This window comes from Ipomoea nil, unplaced genomic scaffold (assembly GCF_001879475.1).
Source record: "Ipomoea nil cultivar Tokyo-kokei standard unplaced genomic scaffold, Asagao_1.1 scaffold3065, whole genome shotgun sequence".
Taxonomy (NCBI): Eukaryota; Viridiplantae; Streptophyta; class Magnoliopsida; order Solanales; family Convolvulaceae; genus Ipomoea; species Ipomoea nil.
In genome coordinates, this window is record NW_017619493.1 from 441,579 (window position 1) to 455,468 (window position 13,890).

At 34.6% G+C, this 13,890-nt stretch overlaps 1 long non-coding RNA gene and 2 other non-coding genes across 3 annotated transcripts; 2 read left to right on the forward strand and 1 right to left on the reverse strand.

Moving 5' to 3' along the window:
* Nucleotides 1–363: 363 nt before the first annotated feature.
* On the forward strand, nt 364–2,018 carry LOC109164436. The gene is made up of 3 exons (XR_002051401.1): nt 364–625; nt 1,779–1,840; nt 1,927–2,018. It is a non-coding gene; the product is annotated as an uncharacterized LOC109164436 (long non-coding RNA).
* A 4,917-nt stretch (nt 2,019–6,935) lies between these two features.
* Nucleotides 6,936–7,020, reverse strand: TRNAS-CGA. The gene has a single exon. It is a non-coding gene; the product is annotated as a tRNA-Ser (tRNA).
* Nucleotides 7,021–12,059: 5,039 nt separating this feature from the next.
* TRNAN-GUU lies at nt 12,060–12,133 on the forward strand. The gene has a single exon. It is a non-coding gene; the product is annotated as a tRNA-Asn (tRNA).
* Nucleotides 12,134–13,890: the final 1,757 nt, after the last annotated feature.

Consider the following 13,890-nt stretch of genomic DNA (forward strand, 5'->3'; position numbering starts at 1 on the left):
CGTCGTAAGCTATTTAAATAAAAAAAATAGGAATTAAAATAAGATACGGCGTCGGCTAATTAAAAAAGCCGACGCCGTATTTTATTTAAATAAAAAATAATAATTATTATAATACATACGGTGTAGGCTGATTACGTAGCCGACGCCGTATGCTTAATATAAAAAAAAAATAAATTAAATAATTACTATACGGCGTCGGCTAATTAAAACGCCGATGCCGTATTGTATTAAAATAAAAAAAAAAAAGAAATTATTAAAATACATTCGGCGTCGGTTTATTATAAAACCGATGCCGTATGTGCCGTACCTATTTTACAGCCAGATAAAAAAAATTCACACTTAGCATTTCATTTCTCACCAAATCTCACCGCATCACACTTCCCCTTCATCTTCATCTTCATCTTCACCACCGTTCGCCCGCCGTTCGCCTCACCGCTGCACCGCCACGCCGCTGCACCTCCTCTCCGCCGCTGCTCAGATCCAACGCCCTCCTCTCCGCCGCTGCTCAGATCGGACGCCATTCTCTCTGCCGCTGCTCACATCGGACGCCGGGGACGCCGCTGCTCACATCGGACGCCGGGGACGCCGTGACGCCGGTCGCTCTCTCCTTCGACTCTCCACGCTGGTACGTACTATGTATATATTTATTTATTTATTTTTATTTTTATTATTTAATTAGTTTTTTATATATTTTAAAATTTTTAAAAGAATTCTGCAATATTTAAACATCAATTGGATCTTTCATGCTCCAACAAACATCAGTAAAATGGTTTAATTTCCCTCAGTCATTTAATATGTTGGAATTGGTTTTTTTAAAAGATCTGTGATCTCCAACATATTTGTATTGAAATCTTGTTTGTTTGGTTTGATATTGTGCTATCTTATGGTTGGTGTCCCCTATGGCCCTATACTATATCATTGCATACATAAAACTTGAGTTTCTAGTTAAAGAAAGAGGGTTGGGTTGTTTTGAAATTGGTGTTAAAGTTGGGTGTAATACCAGTGGCTCTATATTTACATTCATTAGAGTGTGGTTACTGAGTTGTGAAAGAAGTTGAATTATATTGTCACTAATTTGGCATATTTGTTCTGTAATTATAGGACCTTGCTCTATTTGGAATATACTCTTAGGAACGTATTGGGTTAGAAGAAATCTTTTAAAGCATTACACATTCATTTAATATTGCATTTATTATATGCTCTGTGTTTCAAGTGAACTGTGTGTAGAGTTTTAGTAAGGATTAAAAGCTCTAATGGGTAGTTATTCTTTTTTTATGGCTATCTATTAATTAGTATATATTTATAAACCTTTTCTGTGGGAAATCTCCAATTTGCTTCATTATAATATTTAGCAACTAAGCAAAAAAACTAATTTTTTCCCCCTAAAATTTTCCCAAGTTTTGTCTCAGATGGGAATTGCTTTGATCTTGTCTATGCCTTAGAAATTGTTTATCATATCTATGCCTAAAAGCTCAATTTATTTATAGTGAAATGGCTATGACAAAAGGGAATCTACCTATAAAATAAAATATTGATCCTAATAAAACAATAAAATAAAGCTTGATTCATGGGTTAGCATTCCTTGATAAAATCATTAGTTAATTGAGTCCCAACTATTAGAATCAACTATTATTTTGGTTTGATTCACTTGGTCATGGGCCGCGTGAAGACATTAAACATATAATGGAAACGTATATAAATTTATATAATTAATTAGTAGTTATCATTAAACTAGTGATGCCAAGTATTTATATATATTCTATGTCTTATATTAATAGGTGTATGACTGCAACAAACATGATGAGTAGAAAGAAACAAAATCGTCCACCAAAATGGTTCGGTAAGTACTTCATTCACTTTGTAAAACATGCAAACTTATTGTTTTTTTTTATTAATTTATTTTAATTTTATTGTAATTCAATGTAGTGTGCTATACAATTGGGAACCACCGAATGTGGTTATTATGTGATGAAGTTCATGTTGGAAATTATTTCCAACAACCTAAGTAAAGGAATTGATAAGGCAAGTAATTTCATAATATATATTTTTGCTTCAAATGTTTAAAAATACTTGCTTATTTATTAATTTAATTTCTTTTGAACTTTGTAGGCTTTGGAAAGACAAGGAAGATTGCCCTACAACAAAAAAGAGATTGATGAAGTTAGAGACAAATGGTCTAAGTTTCTTATTGATGAATGGGTTAATAAAACGCTTCTTAGTTGATACTTTACGTTTAAAATTAGTTTATGTTTATTGGCTTAATGTTTAGTAGTTTTGTTGAATTGTGGTACTTATATTAGTTTTATGTTTAGTAGGTTGAATTAGCTTAATGAATTGTGTTCCTTATATTAGTTTCATGTTTAATAGCTTGATACTTTACGTTTAAAATTAGTTTATGTTTATTAGCTTAATGTTTAGTAGTTTTGTTGAATTGTGGTACTTATATTAGTTTTATGTTTAGTAGCTTGAATTAGCTTTTAATGAATTGTGTTCTTTATATTAGTTTCATGTTTAATAGTTTGAATTAGTTTAATAAATTAGTTGATGTTGAATGTTGAATGTTAAATTGCTAGCTGCGCAGGATTTGAAAATTGATACAGGTTGGATAGAAACCATAAAATGAATATAATAAAAAAAAATAATAACATACGACGTCGGCTTTTAGGGTAAAGCCGACGTCGTATAGTTTTTTTTTTTTAAAAAAATAAATATATACGGCGTCGGTTTTTAGGTAAAAGCCGACGCCGTATGGTAATTATTTTTTTTTTTAAAATAATAAATATATACGGCATCGGCTTTTACCTAAAAACCGACGCCGTAGGTTAATTATTTTTTTTTAAAAAAAAAATAAAAAATATATACGGCGTCGGCTTTTACCTAAAAACCGATGCCGTATGTTAATTATTTTTTTTTTTTTAAAAATATAAATACTATACGACGTCGGCTTTACCCTAAAAGCCGACGTCGTATGTAAATTATTTATTTATTTTAAAAAAATATATATATTTACGGCGTCGGCTTTTACTTAAAACCCGATGCCGTATGTTACATACGACGTCGGTTGTTTAACCGACGTCGTATCATTTACTTACGACGTCTCTAAAGTCGACGTCGAAAGATAACCGACGTTAAATGGGGTATTTTAACCGACGTTAAAACCGTTTTCTGTAGTAGTGATGTTTACTAAATATCCGACGTCGTATTATTTAAAAAAAAAAACATACGACCTTGGTTTTTAGGGTAAAGCCGACGTCGTATAGTTTTTAAAAATTAAATTAATTAACATACGACGTCGGCTTTTAAGAAAAGCCGACATCGTATGTTAATTATTTAAAAAAAATAATATACGACGTCGGCTTTTAGGTAAAAGCCGACGTCGTATATTAATTAATTTAATTTAAAATAATATACGACGTCAGTTATTTAACCGACGTCGTATCATTTCCTTACTACGTCTCTAAAGTCGACGTCGAAAGATAACCGGCGTTAAAACCTTTTTCTGTAGTAGTGATAATAAAATGCATCAACAACAGAATTCGAACCTACACAGGGAAAACAAGTTGACACTCATGCTAAGATGCATCACTGATAACCGACGTTAAAACCTTTTTCTGTAGTAGTGATAATAAAATGCATCAACAACAGAATTCGAACCTACACAGGGAAAACAAGTTGACACTCATGCTAAGATGCATCACTGACAACCTGCAAGAGAAAACAATCAGCAACAGCAAAAAAAGGCAAACTATGAGGCTTGAACCCACAACAACAAGGTTAAGAGCCTTATGTTCTACCAGCTAAACTAGACAGGCTTGTTCTTAAGAAACATTGTTGATTCGGTAGATGTACATATTGAGAAGGGTATATTTTCACTTGGATCAATAACTCCATCAATGCCCACTTTCACTTGATTTACATATAGTTCAACCACGCGAAGCATTCCACTCGTATAAAATGTTTTAAGAAATAGTAATCAGATTAACGGTACACGATTACTTACACCCATAAATCAACAAAAGGGTTTGGAGAGCTAACTTTTTCACTATGAGATTGTGGCTCAAAATCCACGCATATACCATCCTCCTGCCTTGAATGTGCAGCTTGGGAATTAGGAGTCTGCATATTAAATTGCTTAAACATCTTTGGCATGGTCATTTGAAAATCCTCATTTTGTTTGTTTAACACTACAACAATGGCATAATCAATCATTTGTTGGACTTCTTGTGCTGACACGAGGTCTTGGGGATGTGCTACATGGCCAAAGATGGTTTTTATGCTAAATCCTCTTCCCATGTCTCTAACACAGTCCTGATGCTCATCATTACCTAACGCAATAGACAATATATCTTGTCTTCTTGACTAATGAATTCTCTTTGAGAAGTTTGCAACTCGAGAGAATCTTAACATATATAAACAATATTTTATTATTTTATAATAATTACTACTATATTTTGTTTGTTTGTTTTTTTTGAAAACCTATTATATTTTGTTGAATCTATTGAACATAACTATTATTGTAGTAAATTGAAGACTGCAGCTGTCCTGAAAGTTATTATATATATATATATATATATATATATATATATATATAGGGGTGATCACATGTTGCCATGTTGTTAGGTGTGGTCATATTGTCAATTACAGGCCATTAGATTAGATAGATTCAATGAATCACATTAATCAAGTTTCTTCCAGTATTTTCGCGCACATTCTCCTACCCAGCGAACTGCAAGGGTAAACTCGTCATAAGGCACCGGAATAGGGAAAATCACATTATTGTGTGTTTTATTTGTGTAATTGGTGCATTACTAGCCTTACTCTGATGTATTTGAAGATTTCCATTGGAGCCAAGTTCAGGTGAGGTAACGCCTTCCTGTGTGGTCAGTGCGGCCGCACCAATTGTTATACAAATATACACAATCCATTTTATGAAATGCACAAAAAAAAACATACACAAATTAAGTACACATCACAAAAAACGCGCCATTAGATATAAATAAATACACCATACAGTGTTCGGGAATACACTATTGGCGTGTTTCACTGTGGTGTGTTTTATTACACTATTGGTGCATGTTGTCAACACTGTTGGTGTATTCTGGAACCCGGCCGCTATAAATGGCCACTGTAATTACCATAACACCCCACGCGCGAAAATCCTCAAATCCTCAGAATAACCACTGCCGTTAGATTAAACTGATTCAACGACACAGATACGACCACACCACCACACCTAATGACATGACCACATATGAGCGCTCATCTACATATATATATATATATATATATATATATATATATATATATATATATATATATATATATATATATATATATATATATATATATATATATATATATACTGGTGAACGTGAGAATTGAAGCTAGTTGCAAGTGGGCTATCTAGTTTTAATCAAAATGGGTGACTGTTCCATGTATACAAAGAGAATGCAAGGGCAGAAAGCGACGCCATTTGTAGGCCTTTATGCAGCAGCTGTTTCCACCATCTGCTTCATTGCAATGGTCCTTAACTCCGGGTACAAACAATTATCTTTCTACAAACACACTAAGACCTTCCACTTCTCAAGAAAATACTTTGCTCTCAATGCAATATGGCTCACGCTATTAGCCGTGGCAACCAAGCTCACAGGCGATCTCACAACCTAGATGCCCTCACCCAAAGATAACCTCACAAAAATCAGTAGCACTGCTTTCTTAACCATGGTGATGGGTAATTTTTTCACCACACTGGCTTCAATGACCGACAAAGATATTCTAATCAATGTCACTGCTTTGGGCATATTGATAATCACTGTCCTTGTTAATCTATGCATCCAACTAAGTACCCATGTACTCGAATTCTCATTATTTCCTAAAATCATACTTATTATGGTTTTGTTGGTATGCACGTTCATAACAATTGTGTGTTCCGCTCTAGCAGTTCCAGCAATTAAGAAACGCTCAGAATCTAAGTATCAGAGGCTGCTAGCCCCCAATTTATGATGACAATGCAAGGTTGGCGACCTTCATTTATGTTGGGTGCATCTGTCAATTATGTTCTTTTGTTTCAGATTTCGAACGGCTTCTCGTGGATTATGCATTTGATAATTAGACTTCTCACTGTCAACCATCTTGTCTACCAAATAACAATTCACATTTTCATATGTTGGCATAAAATGCAGAAAATTAACCGTTATACCTCCAGGAGAGGTATCAACATAAAGAAACCAAGTTTTGGACTCACAAAAGAAGTTATACTCCAAAAAATAAGTAAAACACTGATCTGCAGAAAATTACCTTCTTCCCTCGCAGATGGTCGTTGAAGCTTGAAGCCGATGTCTCGCCACAGCCGACCTCGCAGATGGTTGCCGCTACTCGCCTCACAGATGGTTGTTGAAGCTTGAACCCGCTGTCTAGCCCCATCCGATGGTCTACGAAGCTCCACGTCGTTGCTTCTAGCTTTGCAGATGGATGACGGTGGCCTCGCCGCCCGACCTAGGTAGGCAAAGCCCAATAGATCGTCGCCATTTCGAGTCAGCCAATAGACCTCGCAGATGGTTGCCGCTACTTGCCTCATAGATGGTCGTTGAAGCTTGAAGCCGCTGTCTCGCCACATCCGATGGTCTATGAAGCTCGACATCGTTGCTTCTAGCTTTGCAGATGGATGACAGTGGTCTCGCCGCCCGACCTAGGTAGGCAAAGCCCAATAGATCGCCGCCCGGCCTGCGCAGGCAAAGCCCAATAGATTTCGAGTCAGCCAATAGACCTCGTAGATGGTTGCCGCTAGACCTCGTAGATGGTTGCCGCTACTTGCGTAGGCAAAGCCCAATAGATCGCCGCCCGACCTTCGTAGGTAAAACCCAATAGATTTCGAGTCAGCCAATAGAATGCGGAAGATTTCGAGTCCGCTTCTCGCCGATGTCTATAATAAAATGCGTCAACAGCAGGATTCGAACTTGCGCAGGCAAAACCCAATAGATTTCGAGTCTATCTCCTTAACCACTCAGACATAATGTTGACAAGTTTACACTCATGCTAAGATCATTCTAATAGATACATCAATGAAAACTTGCAAGGGAAAACAAACAGCAATAGCAAAAAAACACTCACTATGGGGCTTGAACCCACAACCACAAGGTTAAGAGCTTTGTGCTCTAGCAACTGAGCTAGACAGGCTTGTTCTTAAAAAACATTGTTGATTCGGTGGATGTACATATTGAGAAGGGTAAGATGAAGCAGCCAAAGAAACTCTTTATCTTCTCAATCAAAGTTTCTCCTTTGACGAGGTGAGAGAATTTGATAGTAACCAAGTTTTAAGTCTATTATATGATGAACTTCCTAATTGTTGGACACTTCCAATAGTGACACTAACAAGTATCGCCATTACACTTCCAAACATCGCAAGCCCGCATGTTAATTGGATGGTAAGTAGTGTTGACGAAGGCCTCCACTATGTACGCCTTATAGATGCCTTGGATGAGAAGTATTACTTGAAAGGCATAAAAAGTGCAGCAGATGTAGTGTGGGTGGGAGTTGAGCTTCGCAAGAAGTGGTTGGATGTTGATCTTGAAAGAAAAGCTATTGGCAAAGTAAATTCTGCAAAGGAGATTATTCAAGCTCTTTTTGTTGAAGCTGAAAGGATTGTCATGGAGTTTTGGTGTGAGGAAAATCCTCTCTATTGGCCTGCAAATGTCTTAGCGGCTAATTCAATGTACAGGGTTGGCAATATCATTCTGCTTGCTATGAAAATGATGAGTGCCGACCTGAAGAGGTTTTTCGAAAGTTAATTTGCATGTTGGATATTAAAAAAAAAAATTAATAAGGAGATACAACGTCGATTTTTCCCTATCATTTAATTTAAAAAAAAGTTCAAAATATAAACGATACCATATCAATTTTTCCTAAAATTTGATGTCTTATAGAATTTTTTTTTTTTTTTTTTTTTTTTTTTTTAAATTAAACTATACAACATCAGCTTTTAGGAAAAACAAATGTTGTATCATTTTATAAAAAAGATACCACATCCATTTTCTAGAAAAACTGGCGTGGTATCTCTTAATTTTAATTTGTTAAAAAAGAAATTAAATGATACGATGTTGATTTTTCGTAACTCATTTTGGACTATTCTTTTAACTATTCATTTCAATATAAGTAACAATTATTATTTTTTAAAAAGTAAAGTTAAATACTATTTTAAAATTTAAAAATATATATTAGAGACTAGTACATACCTCATCAACTCGATTATATAACTTTACCAGCTTCTTTGGCGAAATAATATAGTGTTGATATGCAGCACCTAAAACTCACACTACACCAAATATGGCATTCAGTGGCAGTTTTTTTTTTTTTTTTTTTTTTTTTTTTTTTTTTTTAACGTTTAGTGACGGTTATTAAACCGTGTCAAAATAGTTTGAATGCATTTATCGGCGGTTCACAAACCGCTGCTAAAATTAGGTACTTTTCGTTTGCTTTTAGCGGCGGTTTGGTATCCGCTGCTAAAATGAGATACTTTTCGTCTTTTCGTTTGCTTTTAGCAGCGATTTTGTTACTGCCGCTAAATAAATCTATTTTCTTTTTCAAATTTTAGTGGCGGTTATTAAGTGTCGCTAAATTATTTTCTTTATTTATTTTTATAAAATTTAATAGCAATTATTAAGTGTCGCTAAATAATTTTTGTTTTCATAATTAAGTGTCGCTAAATGTTTTACAATTACATTATTATATTTTTATAATTATCATGTAATTATATTTCTTTAAAAATCTTTATATTGGAATCACAAACAAACTCTATGTACACATTAATTAGAAAGAAAATCAATTATAATTAATATTTGTCAAATAATTGTAACAAAAATATAAGTATTTTAATAGCAAAAATACATGTTTTGCTATTTACAATTTTACATGGTTTTGATGTGTTTGTGCCGAACTTAGCATAGGAAAATTCAAGCAGCCAACTACCTAGGACCAAACAAGCTGATGGAAACTTCATTTAAGGAACTTGCAGCTTGTGTGCTTGATGAACATTCAGCACTGGTTCAAGCTATGTCACGTCATTGCTTAACATCTAAACTACAGACGACATGGTTGGTCTGTCGTCGAGATATTGCTGCACGCATAGCAAACCGACATGGATTGATCTCAGAACTTCAGAAAGATCACCTTATTCAACTAATAGATCATCATCAACTAGTTCATCTGATCTGCCTTCTCTGTAAAGATTCCAGGCTTGTTGAAGTTTATAAATTGGATCAGCTGGGAATCTTCTTGGATATATACGCAAATTATGCTGTGCAACCGAATGCACCTTGCAAGGTGCATACGGTTGCAAAACGGCGCCGTTTTGGTTAAAAAAATGCGCGTCCCACTTAAAAAAGAAATCAGGTTTGATTCCCGGCAATAGCATTTTTATATATCCAGAAATTCATAACTATATATCCAGAAATTCATAACTATATAGCCACAGTGAATGAATGAAGTAAAAATCCACAATGAATGAATGGATGAAGTAAAAATCCACAATGAATGAATGAATGAAATAAAAATCCACAATGAATGAACTAAATATCCACAATGATTGAACTAAATATCCACAATGAATGAACTAAATATCCATAAATTCATAACTATATATCCAGAAATTCATAACTATATATCAATAAATTCATAACTATATATCCACAGTGAATGAATGAAGTAAATATCTACAATGAATGAACTAAATATCCACAATGAATGAACTAAATTTCCATAAATTCATAACTATATATCCACAAATTTATAACTATATATCCAGAAATTCATAACTATATATCCACAATAATGCTATTGCCGAGAATCGAACCTGAAATTTTTTTTTTTTTAAAAGTGAGACGCGCGTTTTTAGTCAAAACGACGTCGTTTTGCATCGTATGCACCATGCGCATGGTACATTCGGTTGCACAGCATAACTATTGGGATATATATGAATAGGCTAAGAATATAATACTTACATGCCCAAGAAGGATAGTGATAGTTTCAGCACTTATTGACGGACGGCGCATCTTACAGATATCACTGGCTACCTACAAATTGACAAAGTAGAGAAAATTAAAGGACATAAGGAACAATATATTTGTCAAAATATAAAAACCCTAGGTTTAACCCATTATGTAGTCCTATATAAGCATGTGCATCAGTATCACTAAACATTAAACTCTTTCAAATATAATCAATATATTTCTTCTTGCTCTGATTTTGATGTATTTTAACATTGTATAATAATAAATACTTGGATTTTATGCAACAATACTAATCTAGCTAATTATCTCTCATTGCAATAAGTTTTGTTGGAACAACACTTACAATCTAATGTTGATTTATGTGTGAGTTATTGTAATAAAATATGCGATGCTGGACAATAAGAATAATAATCACACATGTAACAGAAAACATAAAATGCAAGAAAGTAAATTAATAGTGATACTTGAATTTGATTTGTATGTGTAACACGGAGGTCATCACTCATGATTCGTGTTCACATGCCCTTGCATGATCTTAACCATAGCCTCCGAGTCCAACTCTACCACAACGTTACGCAACCCCTTCCCTCGCAAGCCGATTACCCTCCTTGAGCTCCCAAAGTTCAATAGTGAAATTATTGGTTAATCCAATTTTCACATTGACCTTGTGAACCATCTATGATCCCAAGATTCGCTAACGAAGCTATGTACCCCTTCCCCACCCACTTGCCAACCCCAAGGTTGCTTTCATCACCTCATCAATATTGATCGAGTTTAAACCAGGCCAACCATCCCTCCTTTGATGAGGACCAATTAACTCACCTCAAGCTACCACCCTCTATAACACCCCTTTTGATAAAGAAATTACCCGCCTCTTCCATCAACCATGCAGGCCTCCTCACTATTAACTAAACATTTACTCCGTAATAAAAAGTACCAATAAAAACTTTTGGGATAGCTAGAAGGGCACTGCTATGTACACGTTACAAGTTTTACAACTTTTGGGATAGCTAGAACGACAACAAAAAATTAAATGACATTGCTACAACTTTTGGCACTGCTCTGGGAAAAGGAACTTGAGTAATGATTTGGTTTGTACTATTGAAGATTAATTCAAATTTCTTCCTATTAAAATACAAAGTTGGAATAGCTCAGTTGGTTAGAACGTGTGGTTGTTAACCACAAGGTTAGAGGTTCACGCCTTCCCAGAATAAAAGATTTTAGTTCCATTATTTCCATGTTATATGAGAATAAAAGATTTTCCTTTTCCTTCGATTGACGAGAGAAACTTGTAATTGCTACCCAGAATAAAAGATTTTAGTTCCATTATTTCCATGTTATATGAGAATAAAAGATTTTCCTTTTCCTTCGATTGACGATAGAAACTTGTAATTGCTACCCAGGACTCAAATCAAGAAAGCAAATAGGCCGCTCCTGTTGGCTATTGATTAAACTCTTGAATAAATAAATGCATGTAATATCAACTGAGCTGCATGTGCGGGCTAGTTCTTTTTATACTTGATTTGGTAGAGAAGTGCTAGCTTACTTATTGAGTTGTTGAGCGCACTTGTGCATATATTCCACTAGAGGCTATATTATGATTTTTTGTTCCATATTAAAAATTTGGGTTATTCATGATGCTTAGATGTGTATATTACAATACGAAATTAAGCTAATTCGAGGAGATCAAAATATTATGATTAAGAAGTGATTTTGTTTATCATATGGTTAATGTGTATGGCTTAGTAGGTGATTGCTATAATCTGAAAGCGCACAGAGTTCGTCACAATATAAATTCCTGGAGTATTCTAGGGTCGATCCCACGAAGAACACTATTAACTGTTATCTAGAATAATCGATTTGTTGATAAGGACAAACGCAAATAAATAGAATTAACGTTACATGTTTTACAACTTTTGGCATAGCTAGAACGACAACAAATAATTAAATGACATTGCTACAACTTTTGGCAGTGCTTTGGGAAAGGGAACTCGAGTCACGATTTGGTTTGTACTATTGAAAATTAATTCAAATTTCTTCCTAATGAAATACAAAGCTGGAATAGCTCAGTTGGTTAGAGCGTGTAGCTGTTAACTACAAAGTCAGAGGTTTAAGCCCTCTTTCTAGCGATATAGTTTTATTAATTCCATGCTATATGAGAATAAAAGATTTTCCTTTTCCTTCGATTAACGAGAGAAACTTGTAATTGCTACCCAGGACTCAAATCAAGAAAGAAATAGGCCGCTCCTGTTGGCTATTGATTAAACTCTTGAATAAATAAATGCATGTAATATCTTTGTATTAAATAAAACTATGTTTACAACTATGTTGTATTTATTCTTAGTTCTGTTTATACTTGCCCGCACTACAATTGTCAAGACTTGAACATGTGTTCTTGTCCACAATCTATCACCTAAGAATCAACTGAGCTGCATGTGCGGGCTAGTTCTTTTTATACTTGATTTGGTAGAGAAGTGTTAGCTTACTTATTGAGCGCACTTGTGCATTCCACTAGAGGCTATATTATGATTTTTTATTCCATATTAAAAATTTGGGTTATTCATGATGCTTAGATGTGTATATTACAATACGAAATCAAGCTAATTCGAGGAGATCAAAATATTATGATTAAGAAGCGATTTTGTTTATCATATGGTTAATGTGTATGGCTTAGTTGGTGATTGCTATAATCTGCAAGCGCACAGAGTTCGTCACAGTATAAATGCCTGGAGTATTCTAGGGTCGATCCCACGAAGAACACTATTAATAGTTATCTAGAATAATCGATTTGTTGATAAGGACAAACGCAAATAAATAGAATTAATGTAATTTAAAAGAATATTTATGAATTTAAAGCGAAGAAAATTCCAATTGATAGAAGACTAGGGATTTGGGTTCACCTATTAGATAATTAACTAACTCTCCTAAGTATTGATTCTTGTGATTATAGTGATGATTGCTTCAAATATATCCTAATACTCCGTCGAGCTACTAGGTTGTATCCAATTAACTGTGATCATCCGTTGATATTGTAAGTGTAAAATGTTACACATTTAAAACCCACTTAAGTTGGCTTAAATTAGTTATCAAAATGGTTTAGTGTCTGTGTCAGGTTGAGTCTGGATCAGCGCCTACTCCAGTCCAGTGTCAGCGCCAGGATCCAGTCTAGGATCAGCTCTAGGAAGTAATCCAGAAGAAGTGAAACTCATTCAAACATTTATTTTGGTCAAGACCCTACTTCCATGGCTTTTTAAATCAGGAGATGCAGCTTAATTTGAGGAATTGAAGGCTGCATTTTTTCAGACCAAAGAGGTTTCATATCATTACTATAAAATGCTACTTTGTTAAGCATTAAAGTTGAAGATTCAAGGATTAAAATTATACATATCATTCCTCAAATCCTCCACTGGTTTTTCTATCAATATATTCGTGTGTTGAAGGTTTCTCAACTGGTTCAAGGTTTGATGAAGATAGCCTGCACATCAAGTCCATGGTGATGCTGGAGTAGTCGCTGGATCAGAGTAGTGCAGTTTATGCTTTAGTGTGTAATGTACTCCCCCTTGAACTCCTTGTTGATCATTTAGTGGATTGGGCTGACGTGAGTGGCCCCGCAGACGTAGGAGTGAGGCTCCGAACTGCGTGAACATGTCCTGATGCACGGTTCCATTTATATTTAATTTCTTTATTCTGTCTGGAGTAGATCCTGGAGCTAGTCCAACTTAATAATTGAATTAAAATTTAGTAGGAACCTTTAGGTTATATCTTGCATTCAAGATCCACGAGCCTTTATCAGATATCTCACCAACATTAATTGAACTCATTAAACAACAATCAAATATCACCACAAATACCTAAAGAGATAGTTGCGATTGAGTCTCAAAATCCC